General features: G+C 46.9%; 1 non-coding gene across 1 annotated transcript; it reads right to left on the bottom strand.

Annotated features, from left to right (window-relative positions):
* Positions 1–18,428: 18,428 nt before the first annotated feature.
* On the bottom strand, positions 18,429–18,503 carry TRNAT-GGU (transfer RNA threonine (anticodon GGU)). Its single transcript has one exon. It is a non-coding gene; the product is annotated as a tRNA-Thr (tRNA).
* Between the last annotated feature and the right edge of the window lie 2,653 nt (positions 18,504–21,156).

Here is a 21,156-nt window from a genome sequence, read left to right as displayed (position 1 = left end):
GGTGTCATGGACAATTGTGATGTTGTTTTCCAAATCATGTGACAGATGCAGATACAGAGAGAAATGTTCCAGCTGTTTCTAAGCCTGGAAATTCTGCATCCTTGAGTTCTGGTGGATTTCAGCTGTTGAGAGGGTGGGACCTCTGCCTATGGAAGACTGGCTTTTGTTCTGGGAGGTGAGTTCCCAAATGCCACCCAAAAAAATGTGTCACACAGGAAGCCCCTAACTTAAGATTTTCTTGCCTGATGCCCAAGGCATGGTCATGGAGGCCTGTAGCAGGACGGAGGAGTCTCCGGATGATTCTCGTGCACAGCTGGGTTTGGAAATGTTGAACCGGGCTCTTGCTAAATCTTTGAATGTTCTCATCTTGCGAAGTAAAAATACCCAGCACAGGAAGTGGTGTTAGTGTGTGTAGTCACCCACAGAGCAGGGCGGCCAGGGGAGGCACTTAAGACTTGGGCTTTCCAGAAGGTAATGGCTGTGCTGCTGTTTGCCTTACGCAGGCAGAAGCACAATGCGGGACAGTAACACGCTCGGCCCCCGCGCCTCCCCCAGCCAGACGAAGCCTCAAGATCCCCAGCAGTGCTCCATTCCTTTGGGATCCAGTTGGCTGGTGTTGGCACAGAAGATGTCTCTGAGAAGAAAGCCATTATCCCCTCTAGGACTCTGTCTTCTCTGTAATTGAAGGGAGGGGAGGTGGGATGTGAAAAATGTTAAACTGGATGACCACTAGTGGGCGTTGTTTGAAGGGATGCCTAACATCCACCCCTTCCTGTGTTTGGAGACCATGCCGTTTAAGTCCCAGAGGGTCGTCAGGATCACTTCCCATCAGAAAAGCCTCCCCTGTAGCCAGGATGAGGCTGAGACCCAGGTTTACCCAGATACCTGCCCCAGATGGTGAATCAGGTACTAAAACAGGAGCAGAAGCAAGAGGTGGCTGGGTCAGGGGCAGAGGGTTGTGGCTGTCGCATCCAGGCAGCAGCAGGACTTAACACCAGGCTGGCTGTGGCACATGACGGGCTGTGGTCCTGGGGGTTATCCACCTACCCCTATTCCTGAGGTCTTCAGCCATCCACTGTCATTTCAGTTAATTTCTTTCCAGTTTAAATCGTTCAGGACGGCTCTTTGTTTCTTGTAAGTAAGACCCTAAAGAAGTAACCTCTAAGGATTGGTCTTTGTTGGCAGAGGAAGACGATAAGGGGTTTCTTCCCCCTGCCTTTTGGCCAGAGGAAACGGGGTGGGGAGGGGCGAGTAGAGGGAGCTCCGGGGGGCACACTCCCTAGGCTCCATCATCCCCACCCCCGGGTGTCCTCAGATGCAGGCAGGAGACAGCAGTGGACTGAGCATCTGAGCCCTGACAGCTGATGGTGCCGGGCGAGGGCACAGGAGTTTTGGCTGGAAGCCCTGATGCTCCCATCCATACGGCTACCAGGGCAGCTGTGATTGAGAACAATTTAAAAGTTTCGTTTGTTCAAACGTGTATTTGAGCATCTCCTAAGAGTGGGACCACAGTGGTGTAGAGGTGATTCCAGCTCCCTTCTAGAAGCTTGCTGTGAGAGGCATATGGGACGAGTGCTAGGACAATACACTCTAAAGAGAAGATCCCCGTCTCCAAGCGCTAACTGATCTCCAGCAGCTCTGGGAGGGCGTGACGTCGGAGCTGAGTCCTGCAGGTGCTCTGCCTGAGCAAAGGGGTGCAGGAAAGGAGAAACGAGGTGTCCAGGCAAGTGAGCAGCGTGAGCAAAGGGAAAGAGGAAGCAACTTGGGGTCGTTAGTAAAGTAAGAATAGCACCATCCACCTCACTGGGCTGCTGTGAGGAGTCTATGAACCAGTATAATCAGCCCGTCAGAAATACTAACTGTTAGCAGAGCACGATGTATGCCTGAGGAAGGCAGTGAGAGACAGGGCTAGGAAACGAGGTGGAACTCAGAAAGGAGACTAGAAAGCCAAGCCATGAAGTTTGCCTTGAATTTGGCTTGCAGTGAAGAGAAAGCAGGTGCAATATCCAGTTGTGCATTAGGATTCATTCTGGCTACTGTTTAGGGTGGAGACGACCAGGGGAAGCTGGAGGCGGGGAGAGTGGGGACTTGGAGAGGCAAAGAACAGATGTGAGACACTGTGACACTGCAGTCCTCCAGATACGATGCTGATTGATGCTGAGGTGACTCAAAGGAGGCAGAGTGATGACCACAAGGACAGGTGACGGAGAGACGGGGTACCATTCGCAAATACAAACAAGCCGATGTGTAGCCTTAAACCCGTAACCTTAACTCCTAAGCTCACTTTCCTCCCCTCGCTAGTGGGAAATACTCCCTGCCTTGCAGGATTATTGTGAGAATAAAATCAGTGAATGCATAGCATTTTCTCCTTAACAAAGGCTAAGTAAGTTTTAACGCCCTCACCTCCCATTATGAAAATGCTGTCTTGTGTTGTCTTTTTTCTTTTTTTTCTTTTTTATTGAGGTATAGTTGACTTACAATGTTGTGTTAGTTTCTAGTATACAGCATAGCTTGCCTGGAAGCAACCTAAATGTCAATCCACAGATGACTGGATAAAGAAGATGTGTATACACATACACTCACATACACACAATGGAATACTTAGCCATAAAAAAGAGTGAAATAAGGCCATCTGTGTTGCCTTTTAGCTGTTTCACGTGACAAAGCGTTAGCTTCTTGGCCAGCTCGTCAGGGTAGACACAGGTATTTTCAGTCTCCCATGTAATTTCCTCACAGATCATGCTTGTCCTTGGTGCCTACATCTACCTCTTACTGAAATATATGTCTCTGAGCCTAGACCACTGGTCGTCAACTGAGGTTGATTTTGTGTCACAGGGACACTTGGCAGGGTGTGGAGACGCTTTGGATTGTCACACTTGGGAGGAGGATGCTGTTAGCTCTTAGCAGACAGAGGCCAGAGACGCTGCCAACCATCCTGCAGGGCCCAGGACAGACAGCTCCCCAGCCCCAAATGTCAACAGCATCGAGAATGGGAAACCCTGCCCTAGACCTTCCTTGTGGGAGTGGCTGGATCTTATTTCTCTTTGAACCAGCCCTTGTGTCCAGCACACAGAGTATGAGTTTAATAAATAGGGGTCGAACAGAAAAGAAATCAGGCAGAGGTGCTGACTTATGAGGAAGAAGAGGGCCTTCACTTGGAACCAAGCGACTTTGAGAATTCAGCTGTATATGCAGGGGAATGGCCTGGAGAACTAGAAGCTGGAGGAGAGGACATTTGGAGCCATTCCATCATCCATGAGAACTTCACTGAGTGTGAGAGGCACTGTACTCAACGCTGCGGCTGCAGAGTGAACCACTCGATCCCTACCCATAAGGAGCTTGTGGTCTATGGGAGAGGGAGATGTGGGGAAGTAAATCCATCGTGAGCAGAGCCTGTGGGAGCCCAGAGGATGGGCAGCATGCATGGATGACATGAGCGTTGTCCAGAGACAGGAAGGGTTAGGAGAGATGTCTTGGGTGAAGGAGAAGAGTGAGAACTGGAAGGGTATTCCAGGCAGTGGGAACAGCATGTGCCAAGAGAAAATGGTGGAAATGCCTGGCTGGGCTGCATGAGAGGATGGTGAGGGGTGTAGCTGGGGACGGCAGGTGAGGCAGGGCAGTAAAAATAGCCATGGCTCTGTATTTGGAGAAGGGTGGGAAGCATCCGTAGGCTGACACAAAGACAAAGGGCGGTGAAGAGTCCTGGACAGCAGACCCATGGTGTCCTGTGTAGTGAGCACTGATCTATTAAATAAAATGGTTCTTTGTCTAGGTAAAGGGCTGCTGTCGTGTCCTGGAAAGGCAGTGCGCTCTGCCTTTGCCGGGTAGAACAGACAAAGGCATGTCCTTGGGCAAAGGAGAGAGATTGCAGGTGGAAAAGAGAAAATGAGGGTAGTTGATGGAATGATGCCTCAGAGGAGCCTGGCAAGAGGGTTAAATATGACACTTTCCTGTGGACCTCTTCCCCACTCTGAATGATACTTAGGAGGTGTTGGATTCCTAAGAGCATCCCTGGGCACCCTTGCTGTGGGGTGTAAGGTGGCGTCCTAGCTCTCCTGGCACCAGAGCCCGGAAGCTTTTCCAGGAACCTAGGCGAAAAGACCAGGTTCTGGTTAGGACAGGGGTGCCTAAGATGTGTTGGGGTCTGTGGCAGCCAGAATAACAGCCCCGCAATGATGCCCACACCCTAATCCCCAGAAACTGTGAATGTCTTTCCTTAAATGACAGAAGGGACTTTGTGGATGTAATTAAGTGATGATCTTGAGATGGGAAGTTTTCCTAGATGATCCAGATGGGCCCACTGTGATCACAGGGGTCAGTATAAGAGGAAGGCATGAGGGTGAGAGTTAGAAGGTGATGTAACAACAGAAGTAGAGGTCAGAGAGTCAGGGAGAGGTTGGAAGACACTACCCAGCTGGCTTTGAAGGTGAGGAAAGGCTGAGCCAAGAAATACAAGCAGACTCTAAAAGCTGGAAAAGGCAAGGAAACATCCTTCCTGGAGCCTCCAAAAGGCTCTGCTCACGCTGACTTAGGTTAAGGCAGGACCAGTTTGGACTTCTGATTGCACCACCATGTGGTGGCAATTTACACCACCGTGTGTGGCAATTCGTCACAGCAGCCATAGGAGACTAATTTTGCATCTTTCCCCTGCTGCCGGTTGAAAGGCTTACTCATATGTGTGCACGTTTCCCAGGATTCTTGGCAACTGTTCGGAAGAGAAGCTGTAAAAAAAAAAACAAAAAAAAAAAACGGACCTCTGCATTCAACCTTGGGACAGGGTTCACAGCTGCAAAAACTGGAGTTTAAATCCTAACAGAACGCCATAGGACAAGAAGACACTTTAAACAAGCTGTATTTTGACCCCAAATTAGACATCTGGCAGTCTCATTACAGACTATTCTGCAAACCCCCACATGGCCAGGATTAAATTCACCACCATCCCCTTCTTCAGAGAAGTGTCCTCTGCTAATTCTGGTTGGATTGACCCCTTTCTCATCTGTGATGGAGCAGGGCAGCGACATCCCTACGTGTATTTGTCTCCCTTAATTCTTTTAAGTGCCTTTGGGGAATAAACGGAATGCTTGGAGTCCTCAGTTTTCGAGTCCGCCTTCATTTTCATCAACTCTAACTGCTTTACATGCCAGGATGGGTTACCATAGCGATATGCTCTGAGCAATAAGTGGGCTGAATCGCACGGTTGAAGATGCGCAAGAGAAAAGACAGGTAACAACCTGAGAAAGTCCAGTCTGAACACAAAGCCTCGAGGCTGTTCAAACAAGGGGTAGATGAATTCCATGGTGATCAGTCGGGAAGTGCCACCCCCAGCTCGTACGGAATGCACTGTGGGAAGCCACAGATCACCTCCAAAGCCCCCACCTCCTCATCTCCAAGTCACCCATCCACCAAGCTCAAGTGAAAAAAAGACCAGTATCAACCTGGATGGGGGAGTGTGTGGAAGGATCTTTGAAATTCATATCAAAAAGGGGCATTTAACAAACTCCTACAGGAATCCTGGGAAGATGTTTGGTGGCAACCATGCCAGGGTAATTTTTGGATTTTTCTGAGGCCCCACATAAAAATAGAGGAACCAGAGAGAAAAATGAAAAAGCCACAGATAACATTTACAACAAACACTGGGTTTCAGAGTCTCCTGTTGAATCCTAAAACACAGGTGGGTGGGACAAAGCCGCGAGCAGCCACAGACCTGCTGGTTATTGGCAAAGTGCAGGAGGAAACAGTGCAAAATGATGTAGCAGCCAATGGACCTAAAAATAGGAAAAGCCCGAAGATAACAGGGGGCCAGTCGGAGACCAGCAGCTGAAACTGGGAGGTTGCCCCTGTTCTATCATGAGCGAGGGCAAGGTCTTAAGGGCTGGAGAAGTCTAGTCCCTTTCAATTCTTTTTTAGTAGTTTTATTGAGATATAATATGTATTATTATGTAATTCACATACCATACAGTTCACCCTTTGAAAGTGTTTTTCACATATTCAAGGAGTTATGCAACCACCACCACAATCAATTTTAGAACATTTTTAAGCAGGAAGCCTGGGGTGGGTGGGGTTACAGCTCAGTAGTAGAGCGAGAGCTTAGCATGCGTGAGGTCCTGGGTTCAATCCCCAGTACCTCCAGTAACAAATAAATAATTTTTTCAAATTTTTTTAAAAAGAAGAAAACTTGTATCCATTAGCAGTCTCCTCATTTCCCCCGCCTCCAGCTCCTGGCAACCACTAACCTGCTTTCTGTTTTTATAAATATGCCTATTCTGTATCTTTTCTATAAATGGAATCATACGATATGAGGTCTTTTGTGGTTTCTTTCACTTGGGATGCTTTCAAAATTTATCTGTGTTGTAACATGAACTAGTACTTCATTCCTTTTCATGGCCAAAGAATAATCCATTGTATGAATATACCACACTTTATTTATATATGTGTCCATTGATGGACATTTGGATTGTTTCCATTTGGGGGTGTTATAAACAACACTGTGATGAACATTTGCATACAAGCTTTTGTGTGGATATAGATTTTCATTTCACTTGGAATATCCCTAGGAGGAGAATTGCTGGGCCAAATTGTAACTCATATTTAACTTTTCTGAGGAACTGCCAAACTCTTTTCCAAGGTGTCTGCACCACTTACATTTTCAACAACAGGGTGTGAGGTTCTAATTTCTTCACATCCTTGACAACACTTGTTATTGTCTGACTTTTGATGATAACCATCCTAGTAAATGTGATGTGGTGTCTCATTGTGGTTTTGATTTTCATGTCTCTGATGACAATTATGTCACGAAGATTTTCCTCCATGCTGTCTTCTAAGGATTTTGTAGTTTTAGCTTTTACATTTGGTCTTTGATTTATTTTTGTGAATGTGGGTATATGGTGTGAGGTAAGGGTCTAACATCATTCTTTTACCAGCATTGTGGATATCCAGTTGTCCCAGCATTGATTTTTTTTTTCTTTTTTTTTCTTTTTTTGAAGAGGATGTCCTTTCCTCCATTGAATGGTCTTGGCATCAATGTCAAAAATTAACTGGCTATAAATATATGGGGTTATTTTGGGACTCTGTTCCCGAGGTCTATTTTGTCTATTCTTATGCCAGCACCACACTATTTTGATTACTGTGACTCTGTAGTAACTTTTGAATTTGGACATTATGAGTCCTACAGCTTTGCTCTTCTTTTATGAAATTATTTGGGCTATTTGGGTTGCCTTGAAATTCTGTATAAATTTTAGGATCAGGTTTTTCATTCTGCAGGAAGGCCATGGTGATTTTAATTGGGATTATGTTGAATCTGTAGATGATGTTGGGGAGTATTTTTGTCTAAACAATATTGTCTTCCAATCCATGAACACAGGATGTCTCTCTCTTTATCTAGATCTTTTAAACTTTTTTCCAGCAATGTTTTGTAGTTTTAATTTATAAGTCTTGATCCTCTTTGGTTGACTTTATGCCTAAGTATTTTGATTTTCTTTGATGACATTGTAATGAAGTTGGTTTTTTTTTTTTAACTTCCTTTTGGGATTACTCATTGCTTGTTTATGGAAATATAATTCATTTTTGTATGTTTGATGGATCTATAACCTGCAACTATGATGGATTTGTTTATTAGCTCTAACAGGTTGTAGGGGTGTGTATGTGTGTTCTTTAGGCTTTCCTTCATATAACATCATGTTATCTGTCACATTTTTAACTTCTTCCTTTCCAATTTGGATACTTCTCATTTCTTTTTCTTGCCTAATTGCTCTGGCTATAACTATGGTGAACAGAAGTGGTAAAAGTGGACATCCTTGTCTTGTTCCTAATCTTAGGGGGAACACTTTCAGACTTTCACCATTGAACATGATATTAACTATGGGTTTTTTTATATACATCGTTTATCATGTTGAGGGAGTTTCCTTCTAACCCTAGTTTATCTAGTGTTTTGAATGGGTGATAGAGTCATCAAATGCTTTTTTTTTTTCTGTATGAGGGCATAATTTTTTAAAGATTGGAAATAACACTCAGAGGTTACCCTGTACCTTTCCTCTATTTCATGTTCAAAACATACAAGAAAAAGAAAGAAAAGAAAATCTTATTTTTCCACTGTGATTGATTGCCATTAGCCCTTCCTAATAAAGTCATTAAGAAAACTAATGGCTAGTATTAGGCTGGGGAAGTTTTTAAAGAAAGACAGTCTGAGAACTTCCAGAATGTGTCATGGAGTCAGTCATGTCAGGGGAAGGGGTGGGTCCGGTTGTAGTGACTTCCATGGTCCTGTATTATTTCACCCTCAATCAAGAACACTGTGATACTAGGAGTCTCGTATCTTGCTAACAGAATATAAATGTTACTCAAAAGAGACAACCAGGAGGCCTTTTGACTAGATGAGTTCAATTGTCAGATTGCTCAGGAAACGGGGAAGTCTCCACTGGACCATACAGGCATAACACAAGAGACTTGAAAAAGATAAACAAAAAGAGAGAAAACCCTCCATGACAAGATCATCTGGGAAGTGAAAAGGAATTTGAATGGAGAGCTTCATGACACAAAGTTTGAGCTCCTTTAAGGCAGCTTAAGTCCAGTTTATCTAAGATTTACAATAAAAATCCAGGAAATGGAGTTAATTCATGACAGTTGTTACAAAGGGAGGGAAAAGAAAGAAGCCGAAAATAATTTCTACAATGAAGAATGAAATAGGAACCACAGTGAGATACCACTTCGCACCTACAAGGAGGTCTGTCATTTTAAAAATGGAAAATTAGTACCTGTCAGTGACGATGTGGCGAAATGGTAACTCTCACGTTGCTGGTGGAATCTAAAATGATGCAGCTGCTGTGGAAAACAGTCTGGTGGCTCCCCAGGAAGTTAAACATAGAGTTACCATAAGACCCCGAAATTTCACTCCTAGGTACATACTGTTCGTAGCCAAAGGAATCAAAAACAGAGACTCGGGCAGGCGGTGGGGTGCATGTGGCTCAGTGGTAGAGCACATGTTTAGCATGCACGAGGTCCTGGGTTCATTCCCCGGTACCTCAAAAGAAAAAAAAAACAAAAACAAACAAACAAACAAACAAAACACAGCCTGGCTATCAACGTTCTTCCAAATCTAATACTTAACCACAATTTCGAGTGTCCAAACCACATCTCCAGCTCTTTCCTACTCCCCCAGCAAGTGTCTGCTTTGCCCCCATGAAACTCTTGTGTCACAAACTAGGGATGTTTATTCTCAAATCGCTTGAGTGATTCACTCTATCAAAAAGCATCCTGTGTTTTCCCCCCTCCTCTTCAGAGCCTACGCATCGACAAGTCCCAGCGCTTACAACTCCTCCCCCAGGAAGCCTCCCCTCACTCCTCCCACCCCATTGAAGTTTCTGAGAGATTGTGTCATTTGAATGGTAAGTTACAATTCTTCATTAGCCATCATCTTGTATTACTCTCAGCCTGTTTAAGGGGCACTTCTTTTGTCCACCAAATCGTGTCTCCTGCGTCCTACTCATCGCGGCTGTTGCAGGTGGGGTTCCCTAGGACACAGATACTGAGATGGAGATGCTGAGTGTGCAGGAAGTTTGTTGGGGTGTGGCTCAGGGGAAAACGTCACCTTCAAGGGCTGAAGGAAGGTTTGGGCTGAGGGAGAGACTGAGCTGTGATGCGATCTTCACGGAAGTCTCAGCCAAGCCTGTGGGGGGTTCTAAAGCTGAAATGACCCTTTTTAGGTCTCAAGCTGGGAAAGGGGACTGAGACCTTATGCTCTGTGTTGATGCGACTAAGGGGTCCTGGGAGGGGCTGCCGCCTGGGCCAGGGACTCCCTCAGTGGAGACAATACCAGAAGGAGCCGGGGGTGGAGGACCTCCAGCAGCCAGGGGAGCAAGTCCTCAGTCCTAAAGGGGGAGCTGAGTGTCAACTCTGGGGGCTTGAAAAGTGAGGAAAGTAAAGAGGGAATAAGGGAGAAGAGGGACGGAGGGGAGGGGTCCACTGTGTTGGGTCTTGTTTGGAGCAGGATGTGACAAAGTAGTCACTCCCTTATTAGAGCGATAAACTGAAGGGAGGCATGAGGACCACCGTGCAGAGCAACGGAGTGACCCTGCAGAGGGGCTCTGCCGGCCACTGGCTGAGCTGGCATTTGCACCCACGAGTGTCAGTCTCCATCCAGAGACCCCCTTCACTGCCCTCTCCGTTGGCAAACTGAGCGCTGGGTCACTTCGTTGTTTGGGAAGTCTTTGGAGACGCTGAAGGAAAACTAGGCGCAAAATGAAGAAAGAGGACCTCGAAAGTCCTCTGGTCTCCATTTAACCCTTAGAGACTGAAAGAAAAATTTCTTAGATGGAAAATAATTCCATGCACAATAAAGCCGTATTTTTGAAGGTAAAAATTACGTTTGCCTAAACTAAGAGCATCCCAGAGACCAGACTTTCTGTAAAGCCCCCCAAAGAGTTCCGACTTCTGGAGATAAAAGAGTGTGCCTGGAATGTGTTGGAATCTGAAGTGATAAACATCAAAGCAAATCCGTGGCGGAGGCGTGATAATGACGCTGTCCTACCACCTGCAGGGAATCAAATCCCAGGAAGAGAAAGATCAAAACGACAGGGAGGCAGGGAGGAGAGGGCAGGAGGCAGAGGTGAGCCCAGCTGGCAGGATTTGGGCAGCTTCAAAGTGTTATTCTCCACTTCCCACTTCTGAAGTTCATTTAGCGGCCGGGCATCACACCAGGGAAACAGGCACCACGGGGGTCTCCCCTGCAGCTCAAGAACCTGAGTTCATCTCAGAACACCACCTCCCCCCAACACACAAGGAATAAGTCTAGAGCTTCTCGAAATCATAATACCTTCTGCCCCCAAGGATCTTGGGCAAAATTAGTTTTCATCCAAGAGGACAGGGAGTGAGGGATTTTTTTCCTATAATCTGTACACAAATCTATGCCTTTTTCAAAATGTGTCATGCTTTTCTCTAACACTTTCCCACTAAAATTCACCAACAAGCAACACATTGCTAGGCTATTTCTTTATGGCTCTCTGTATTCAACCTAATAATCTATGCATTAAATTTACCAAGTACTAGGGGAGGGTACAGCTTAGTGATGGAGTGCAAGCTTAGCATGCAGGACGTCCTGGATTTAATCCCCAGTACCATTATTAAAATAAAGGAATAAATAAATTAAAGAAAAACCCTAATTACTCCCCCCCAAAAAAAATTAAAAAGAAAAAAAAACTCGTTCATTAAAAAAAAAGCAGTCAAAAGGTACAAACTTCCAGTTTTAAGATAAATAAATGCTAAGGATGTAATGTACACACACTGTCATAGATATAATTAACAATGCTGTATGTTACATATGAAAGTGTTAAGACATCAAATCCTAAGAGGACTTATCACAAGGAAAACAATTTTTACCAAGTATCATCTGGTTTTGGTCTATTTTTTCTAATTCGTGCTTCTCTCAATGGCTTGTTTCCTAACTGATGTTTTCATATTGAGGCTTGCTTCTGTTTTCTCGATTTTGTTTTCTCAGCACATTTCTCTTTTGTTCTTCTGGAGTTAGAAATTGCAACTAGTGGTCATTCTAGGGCTGCTGGTCCAGTTATAGGATCTGGGGCTGAATCCCCTGGTACTTGCAGCTCAGATAGGGTACAGGATGCAAATTAGCCTGCAGGGGGAATGTGGGTAATTCTGGATCTCATTACAGCCCTCCTTCCCAGTTTCGCCTTCCTGAGTACTGAGAACCATTTAAAATGCAGACAACGTCCACTGAGACACACTCTCTTCCATGCGCCCCTCGTCTTCCTCACCTTATTCTGCTTCTGACTCCTTCTGATGGGAGACGGGGGCAACCAGTGGGAAGATAAACCAGAGAGAATTAGACTAGGGTTGGAACAGACCACTGAGCCTGGAGAACACTGAACTGGGCAGAGTCCTCAGTCCGATGGAACCCCTGCCAGGATAGGACCTGTTGGTGCCCTGGCAGCTCTTGGATGGTCTTTATTATTGTCATTGATACTGAATAACTTTCAGCTCTAGACTAAGAGTCTTTGCTTAGAGGTCTTTGTTTTAGTGATCAAGGAAGGATTTTCAAGGGTTGAAGTTTGAATGCATGGGGGGAAAAATTACCTTTGGTCATGTAAAGAAGAAAGCAGCTGAGGGTGGGGGGGTGTAAGTGGAGCCCATCTGCTAATTAAAACTCTAAGAGTAGTAGGAGGAACAATTACTCTAAGGCACTCTCTCCCCACATTCCTGCAAACAAATTAGCTCCAACACCCCCGCAGTGGAAAAACAAACACCAATCATGCCTAGCTGTTTCCTTGAACATGTTTTCCCTTCCTCATCACCATCTGATGGACGTTAACGTTACTGTGATGGTGGACTGGAGATAAGTCCATTGCTCATCTGGAAGAATTATTTTCACCCACTTTTATTCTAAGACAAAGCCACAGCAGTGGGGAGGCTGGGACCAGCACCAAACCCAGATTAATTCGTTCATGTGTGCGAGGTGGGAAAGACCCCAGACAGAACGCAAATCTCTGGATGGCTGAGGACCAGTGATCACCATTCACAGCATAGGGGAGGGATGTGCTTTTAATTGTTAAATTTCAGTGTAAAACATACTGGAAGAAAATGTGTTTAAAAATAGTTTTATAAAGGCAGGTGACACTGGCATATGTTAATGGATAGAGGATGTTGTTTTTATGTTTATTTCCAACTGTAGATATAATGGGGTACTTGGCTGGGGTACTTTTTAAAACCTTGATGAAGACAAGCGGGAGGTGCGAGGAGGCGAGATGGCTATTTTAAAGTTGCAGGCAGCCTTCGGTTTCTCTGGAGGTGGAGGCCTGAATCTCACCTTTACTGGGAAGCAGTTCCTTTTGTTACCTCAAAAGGGGAAGGGAAAAGACTCCAGTTCTTGTCTTGCCAAAAAGATACGAATTCAAATGGGAGATGGAAGTGTTGTGTAGCGAACGGTTTTTAAAGTTTTATTAGCAAAGGGAAAGCACACCTCCCGGAACGCGAGGCGGCTGATCCAAGGGCGGACAGCAGTGGTCTCGGCCCCTTCTCTTACACCCGCTGAGAGGTGGTCTCTAGACTGATGGACGGCTCTAGCCCCTGAGTGCTTAGTCATGCTTGTCCCCTTTTGGGCATGTCCTCACCCATGATGCATACAGGAAAACCCGTGGGGGAGGGGGCCTAAACCACAATGCTAATTGTATTACAATAAGCATTGGGTCATGTCTGGTCTGGTCCTTGTCGCTACCACACACTTGTGGCCATTGGGTTCCAGTTTCTTGCTGGCGCTCGTTTAGAGGAAGTAAAGCTGCTTTACACTGAAGGTGGGCACACCGCCATCTTCCAGACCATCCTCCCTCTCCCCCACCTTATCTGCTTGGTGTCCCCAGTTATCTAACTACTTAGCACTTTGAGCATCTTGGTTATGCCAGGGCAGGGGTGCAATCCCTTCTGGAACAGAGAAGCTCAGGAACCACAAGGAGGGAAACTGGTCCACACAGCTCCGTAAAAGCACTTCCACTGTGTGTGGAGTACTGGTCAGGTTCCCTTTAGGCGAAACAAATTCCTCCAAATGTGCATTTAGGCATGCTGTCCTTGAATTTTTTGTTTGTTTATTCTTGAGGGATGTGTGTGTGTGTGTGTTTATGCAGACACATTCTGGTTCAAGAATTTAATCGTCTGTGTCAGGAGCTGGGACAGTAGCAGGAAGGATGCAGTGACACATCTTCATTTCATGCTTGCTTGTAAAGCTCTATGCCAAGCGCCACTGCAGGTTTAAGAACTCTGCTTTCAGAAAAGGTACTACAACAGGTTTTGGTGTTGTCCAGGTGAAGGACTTGGGGACTAAGGAAAGGCCTTAGAAGGAACATTTGTTTTGGATGAGAGTAGACATTCTATGGGCCAGACACCGCAGAAGCGGGCAGGGCGTGAGGATGAAGGGATTGAGGCTGGAACTCCAGACAGGCGACCACGCCTCACGGGCCCTCCCTTGGAGGGACCTTATCACCTTACAATATGGTGATTCCAAACCGCTGTCTCCAGCCCCCAGTGGTTCTCCCTGTGTGATTCCTTGTAAAGAAGAGTGGTTATCACATGGCGAACTAAGGCAGGGGACCACGCCAATGGTGAGGAACTTTTTCTGGGAAGCTGTAGGAGCAGAAGCTGGACAGGACTAAGACTTCTTCAGTCAAGCAGGACATTTGAGAAGGGAGATGCCGGCCAGAGAGACACATCTGAATTACCTGAGTTGGTGGTTCTCAACTGCGGCAGTTTGACCCCTAGGGGACATCTGGTAATGTCTGGAGACATTTTTGGTTGTCACAGCTGGGGAGGAACTGCTAGCATCTAGTTGGTAGACGTGAAAATGCTGCTAAACATCCAGCAACAGCAGTCCCCTCCCCACACAGCAAAGAATCATCTAGCCCAAATGTCAACAGAGCTTAGGTTGAGGAATTCTGACCTTGATGGAGGTAGTAAATTTATTTAGAAGCTTATATGCAAATATCATAAAAGCTGAATCTCAAAAATACTAATAATGTTGATTTAGAAAGAAAAGAGCTGGTAAAAGACGATACCACAAGATGCATTTATGAAGGTCTAGTGTGTGTCAGGTTTTATTCTGGGTTCTGGGGTCCCAGCAACCAATGGGACAAACTTTTTGTCTTCATGGAATTTCTGTTCTAGTTGGGAAAGTAGACCCTTAAGAATCATGCACATTTCAGGTCATAATTATAATACCAGCTCTTGTGAATTAATGTTTAATTTCCCCAACTGCCCTATGAGATATGAGCTAGTATGTCCTCATTTAATAAGACACACAAACGCCTATAGAGGTAAGTAACTGTCAACACCTGACAGTTACATCAGTCCCAGTCTGACCCCTTCAGAACACTTACAATTGCTCTCATCGTCAAAAAGACTTCAGAGCTTCACTAGCTGCATGGCTTTGGTACCGTAATTTAATTTCTCTTGCTTCTTCCTTTATGTGCACAGTGGAGATAATAAAAGTATCCCACAAGGTTGTTGGGAAAATGAACTGCATTGATTGACAGGAAGCGCGTGCACACGGTGAGGGTTAACAAGTTACGTAAGGAAAGTGGAAAGTGGAGAGAGAAGAGCTGGAAACCTGCTGTCGACCTGGGGTCCTCCAAGCGTGGCCCCAGGACCGGCAGCAGCAGCAGCAGCAGCAGCAGCAGCAGCAGCTGGGAGCTTGTTAGAAGTGCAAACTCTTGGCCCCCGGCTCAGAACCAGCTCTGGGGCTGGGCCCCTGCAACCCGAGTTTCAACAGGCCCTCTGGTGACTGTGATGCACGTTGACGTTTGAGAACCGATGCCTGAGTGCATTTGCAGGCGGCGGCTTGGGCTGTGACACAGGAGTGCCTCTCGACCCTGTCCTCACTTCCTCCCTGACCATAAATATGTTATTTTTCCTATTTGAGGGGGAGACTCTTTATATTTCTTTTTTGCTGTTTCTTTACTTCTGCTTGGCTTCATGCTTAACCAATCCTTTCTCTTCACTTTCTCCTGCCAGATCTCTTCCCTCATATCCTTCCACACCCACAGCTGCTCTCCGCCTTGGGTGAATTGGTTCTTGGCTCTCTTCATTCATTCATTCATTCACTCATTCATTAATTCATGCATGCATGCATGTTCACCAAGCCACACCAGGTACAATGTAGATGCAGGGAGGAAGGGCTGGGAGAGACCCAGCCGTATCCTCAGGGACCCTGCTGCCCTCTAGTGGAGAGGCAGAAACATGCCCTGTCCTAGGACTGACCACAGGGTATGGCCAGAGCCAGGGCATCGCTGAGACTGGGGGTGGGACAGAGGTGGGGACAGGAGCCAGCTTCTCAAAGGAGGTAGCACACTTATTCTGAGAGTTAACCAACAAATAGGAAAAGAGGTGGATAAAATGATATTAAAAATCATCTGGAAGAAGGAAGGGCAATGATATCAAAGAACAAATGCTTTTTAATAACAGCAGAGAAAGGTAGTGATGGGAGATGCATGGAAGCACTAAAGAGAGAGATCACCTGACTAAAGATGATAGAAATGCTCTACCTCTGTTTTCTTTAAAAGCAAAATCTGGCAAACCAGAAGTGAAGGAAGATGGCTCAGTCCATGTCTGGCACCTCCTGACCATTCTCTGCTGGTGCCCGTGCTTTGTTGCTGTTCTTCTTTTGCCCCCAGGTCTTTGCTCACCCTCTTCCTCCCTCTGGCTATGCTCCATCCTCCTTTTCCCCTACTTGCCTTGGGGAAAATTCTCCCATTTTATAACGTCCAGGTCAGGGACGGCCTCCTTCTCTTCTCCTTCTCATCGGAGGTGATTCCTCTCCCCCAACAAGACCAGAAGCCTTTGTTTATATGTCTGCTCACATACTTCACTGCATTCTGGTCATCCAACAGGTAGATTTCATTCTCTGCCGAGGGTCAGGACAGCATCTCACCCCCTGCCTCTCTTCCACCTCAATGTCTTGCACTCAACAGTCAGAGCTGGGCTTCACTGGACGGGATGACACACGGCCTGGGGGCGAAGGCCCCCTCCTCATAGCCTGCTGCGTCACACAGAGCAATGACTACAGAGGAATCAATGAGGTAAGTTCCCAAACCTGGCCATAAACTTCAGTGACAGAAATAAAGGACAGGAAAGCAATTTGCGATTACCAAGAAAATGAGGGGCAGTAATGAAGACAAGGTTAATGAATCCTGCTGTAATAAAAGAAAAAAATTATTCAACAAAATGTAATAGAATTACAAATGCCGAGAGAGGAATGACAGGGAAAAAATACGTGGCAACAACATGGATGAAAATCCGTTCTCTAATTACACTGAAATTGATCAATGGTCATAAAGTCAGTACCCAGACTCCTGTATAAAGTAGTTCAAAGGGGATGGATAATTTCCACACAAGGATATATAGATAATAAATTACTATGTGGAAAAATGCAGGATTTTTGAGCCATGGAAGAAATGCAAATTAAAACAATTAAAAGATATCATTGTGCACCAATTAAACATGCTTTCCCAATGATAACAAATGGATTTTGGCAAGGCTGTTGGTCTCTCTCTTGTTTCTCCAAAGGCAGAGCCAACAGAACGGTGAATCCATGAAATCTCTCTGAGGTATAATTTGAAAATATGTAAAAAGAACAAGCACCCTGTTGCCACAATTCAACTCAGTTATTAGATTTGGGAGAAAACGTAGCAAAGATATAATCTCTAAAGGGCAAAAGAGTTCTGCTAATCGGAATGTAAAAGTCAGCAAACCAAACGCTTGTCAAGTCTTGTGCAGGGTTTGGGAGTTTACCCTGCTCGCGAGCGAACACGCTGCCCTGTAACTGTCTCATAGATACTGTCGGAGGATAGGAGACTCCTGGGTCAGAGACAAAGGACGGTATTCCTCTGGGCAGCAGCTGGAGCTGGAGATCCGCGTTCATTTGGGCTGTCTCCCCACATTTCCTGAGTCCCATGGTGGACCCTGCCCTGGCAGCGGGCTGTGTTAAGGAAAGGAACACTGAGCTTGGGGGATTCACCACATCCATAGTAACTGGAAGCAAGCTGGCCCTTGGCCCAGGGGAAGAGGTTACTCATCCTTTAAGGTGGCTTGCTGCAAACACAACTCTGAGAGGTGGCCTGGATAATGAGCAGTCAGGGCCTTGTAACCTTGACCTGCCCTAAGTGACCTTGCAGTGGGGCTCGGGGCCCCAGAATCACCGCTCCCAGCAGTGCCTCTTTCATTCACTCAACATAGCCGTGCAGATTTATGAAGCCACCTTTTGTGCACCTGGCCCTGAAATGCAGTTGACCCTTGAACCACAGGGCTTTGACCTGCACATGTCCACTTATACCCAGGTTTTTTTTCTATGAATACCTACGACAGTACCACACATCCCCTGTTGGTTGCATCCATGAATATGGAACCTCAGGTAGAAGGGCTGACTGTAGAGTTAGAGGCAGATTTTCCACAGCGTGGCAGTCAGCACCCAAAACCCCTGGCATCACCCGAGGGTCACCTCTGGAGGCTAAGGATACCACATGGAATACATCTCCTGCGTAAGAAAAGCTTACATAGTAGGGGAGGCAAGTGCAAAAAGGAAGCCAATAAATAACATGATGGCGTTTTCTGTGAAGTGTCGTGAAGACAAAGCAGAGGAGTGGGACGGAGACGCCTTTAGACAGAGTGATTGGCTGTGGGTCCGATGGTCAGGGAAGGCCTGAGATGGTGACACGGCCAGAGACCAGAAGGAAGTCTCCCTTGAGGGCAGGGCGCCCCAGGCACACCGCAAAGCCCTGGGAATGGAGTGAGCGTGTCGCATCCCAAGGAGCGGGAGCCAGGTGGCTGCAGGGCAATGACCAGGGAGAGGGGTCTGGGATGAGGGTTAAAAAGCCCAAGAAGACATGTAATGGAGACAGTATAGATTTTTAATTTATTATTTATTTTTTAGTTTTCCTTAATAGAGGCACTGGGGATTGAATCCAGGACCTTGTGCACACCAAGCACACGCTCTACCACTGAGCTATATACCCTCCACCCTCAAGAGATGTATTTTTCTAAAATGACAAACAGACTTCGTATGTTAAAACACTTTGTATGAAAGAGTTAAATGGAAACCATCAGGCTGGAGCCCCAGTCCAGTGTATGGAGGGCAGCTTGGTGTCATAGATCAAGGTGGGGCGGGGGTCGTTGGAAGAGCCGAGCCACAAAACCCTCGGTGTCTCTTCATCTGCACGTGGGAAAGATGCCTAAGAAGCTTGTGGGTGAGATCAAGTGAAATAAAATGTGTGAACGTGTTGTGTGGTTACAAATATTTGAGAGATTAAAACTGTAAAGCCACAATCTCCAGAAAAAGATCCCAAGGGGATGGAATCTTAGCTTTGAACTAGAAGTTAAAAATAGTAGCAGTAGTCCTTACAATGGAGCACGCAGTCAAGTATAAAACTAGAGTTTGCTAATAATCTCCTGACAGGTATAATTAGCCTCATTTTTAAAATGAGGAAACTGAGTCTCAGACAGCTTAAGTTGCTCAAAGTCTCTCATCTTATCAATGGAACCGCATAAAAAAGAGAAACTATAGCAACAGGAACAATGTTGAGAGAAATCTGCAAAATAAAGAGTTGATTTTTTTAGCCATGAACAAGGTATGTGGATAGAAGCCAAGACGGGAAAATAGAAGCGTGCCCAGCATCTGACTGGGGCAAGATGAGTGCTTTTACACTTTTGATATTCTTTGCTTTCGTCATGTTTGCCCAATAAAATGGGGAGAAAATTATTACAAAACTATTTCAAAGGTGAGTCACCATTTCCTTCTAAAGGATAGTCTTTGTAACGCCAATTTTCTCAAAATTGTCCCAAATTTGGCTTTTTCCACGATTAGGTCCAAACCCTGCTGCTTGGCATTTACAGCCTGCGTGTGCATCTCCCGCCCGTTTGACCCCAGCCACTCACACTCCTGGCCAGGTCCCACCCTCCATTCAACTTGTCCGACATCTAAATCCCTTCCCTGCAGCTCAGCAACTGACCACACCCCCCATCCCTGTGGTCCCCGAAACAGCCCGCCATTTCCGGTGTTTTTATCAACCACTTGACACTGACTGCAGAAAGTCCAAGTATCTTTATTTTGATTCCTTTGCATGTTGCTTTTTATGCCCCAGGAGTGTGCTGTCAAGTCTGTGCGTGGAAACAAGAGAAGTCCTACACAGGAGGCAGGGAGCAAAAGCCCCCGCTCCATGAGAGGTTGAGGAAGGGGAAGAAAAGGAGGATATTTTGGGTGTCCTTCCTGCAGGATCCAGATCCCTAAAGATGCCAGAGGTGACTGTTCAGAGGACCAGAGACGGAACGCCTCCACCTGCTGCAGCCTCGGGGACCTTCCCGGAAAGAGCCTCTTCTGGGCGCTCTGCTCAGGCTGAGGCTGTTCCCAGAGTGTTTGCAGGAAGCCGGTGGATGACGGCTGGTCGCGCTGCTGAGACAAGAGAAGGGGCAGTTTGGGCTCTGGATTCTACGCTTCTGTTCTACTCTCAGGAACTAGAGTAATGCAGCTTTAAGTTGACTTCGTTATGACTGATCTATTTTTTAACATGTTAAGAGACTGAAAATGGGGCCACAGATGCAGGCTCAGGGAATTTCAACTTTCGCGTGGTTTCTACCTTTGCTCAAGGGTCAACAAAAATAACTCCCTCCTTACCCTGCATATGAAGAACTGGAAGACGAAAGACGGATACTAGGGTCAGGAATGTTAGCAGCTCGAAGGGGAGGGCAGCGTGGGAATGCGGGTAGGGATGTGACGGGACGGGTCAGGGATGGAGAGGAAGTTGTGAGCGCTCTCTCCTCCGGGCTTCTGCCAAACTGCTTAGAAGCCGTGTTCTTTCAACAAAGGGAGTGAACTTCTCAAGGCACCGTGAAGCTGGGTGAAAGCGTTGCGAGTGAAGCAGCAGGCAGGATGGAGCCGGGTTTCGGAGCTTCCTGTTTGATTTGCCCCAATACCAGATCCTCCTAGTTCCCTCATACTTAGGATGGAGATCCAGGAAACCAGAACCTCTTGGTCCGGGAGAGGGCGGGCCCTTCTGTGTCTGGATGTCACTCTGTGCCCCAGGCCGGTCACAGGGATCCGCGGAGGTGGCGGCTACGGAATTCCTCCGCGACTGTGAACCTTCTCCTGGAACTCGGTATTAAGATGCTCTCCGCGCGGCGAGGGCGGGGAGACCTGAGGGACGTGGCAAAGCCCTGGCTCCTGTTAGCGGCTTCTCCAGACCACCCGGCCCCCTCCCACCCGGGGTGCCGCTCTGCCCCAGGTGCTGCCAGTGTCAGGGTTGTGGGGCCACTCTCCAAGCCCGCCCCTGCGAGCAGAAACTCGCGGCACTGTCGGATTCTCAGCCCTACGACAGCTGGTTGCCCGGGGACGGCGAGGAGAGGCGGGAGGGACTGGCGCGCCCAGAGTATCTGGTCGCTTGAGGGGTCCCACTTTTTTCTCCCTCCACTGGGAAAGAGGTCTACGAGGGCTCCATGCAGAGGCGCCAAAGGAGGGCTGCAGTCCAAGGAGGGACCAGAGTAGGGGCGAACTGGACCCCACTCTGCCCTCCCCGAGCACACAGTGCCCCCTTCCACGCCCCACCCGCCAGGTCCACGCAGAGCCCCGGGCGCGCGTGCGTCCCCGCCGAGGAGCCGGGATCCCCCGCATCGCGCGCC

This window comes from Camelus bactrianus, chromosome 5, assembly GCF_048773025.1.
Source record: "Camelus bactrianus isolate YW-2024 breed Bactrian camel chromosome 5, ASM4877302v1, whole genome shotgun sequence".
NCBI classification, from domain to species: Eukaryota; Metazoa; Chordata; class Mammalia; order Artiodactyla; family Camelidae; genus Camelus; species Camelus bactrianus.
This window is presented reverse-complemented; position numbering and strand designations above follow the sequence as displayed.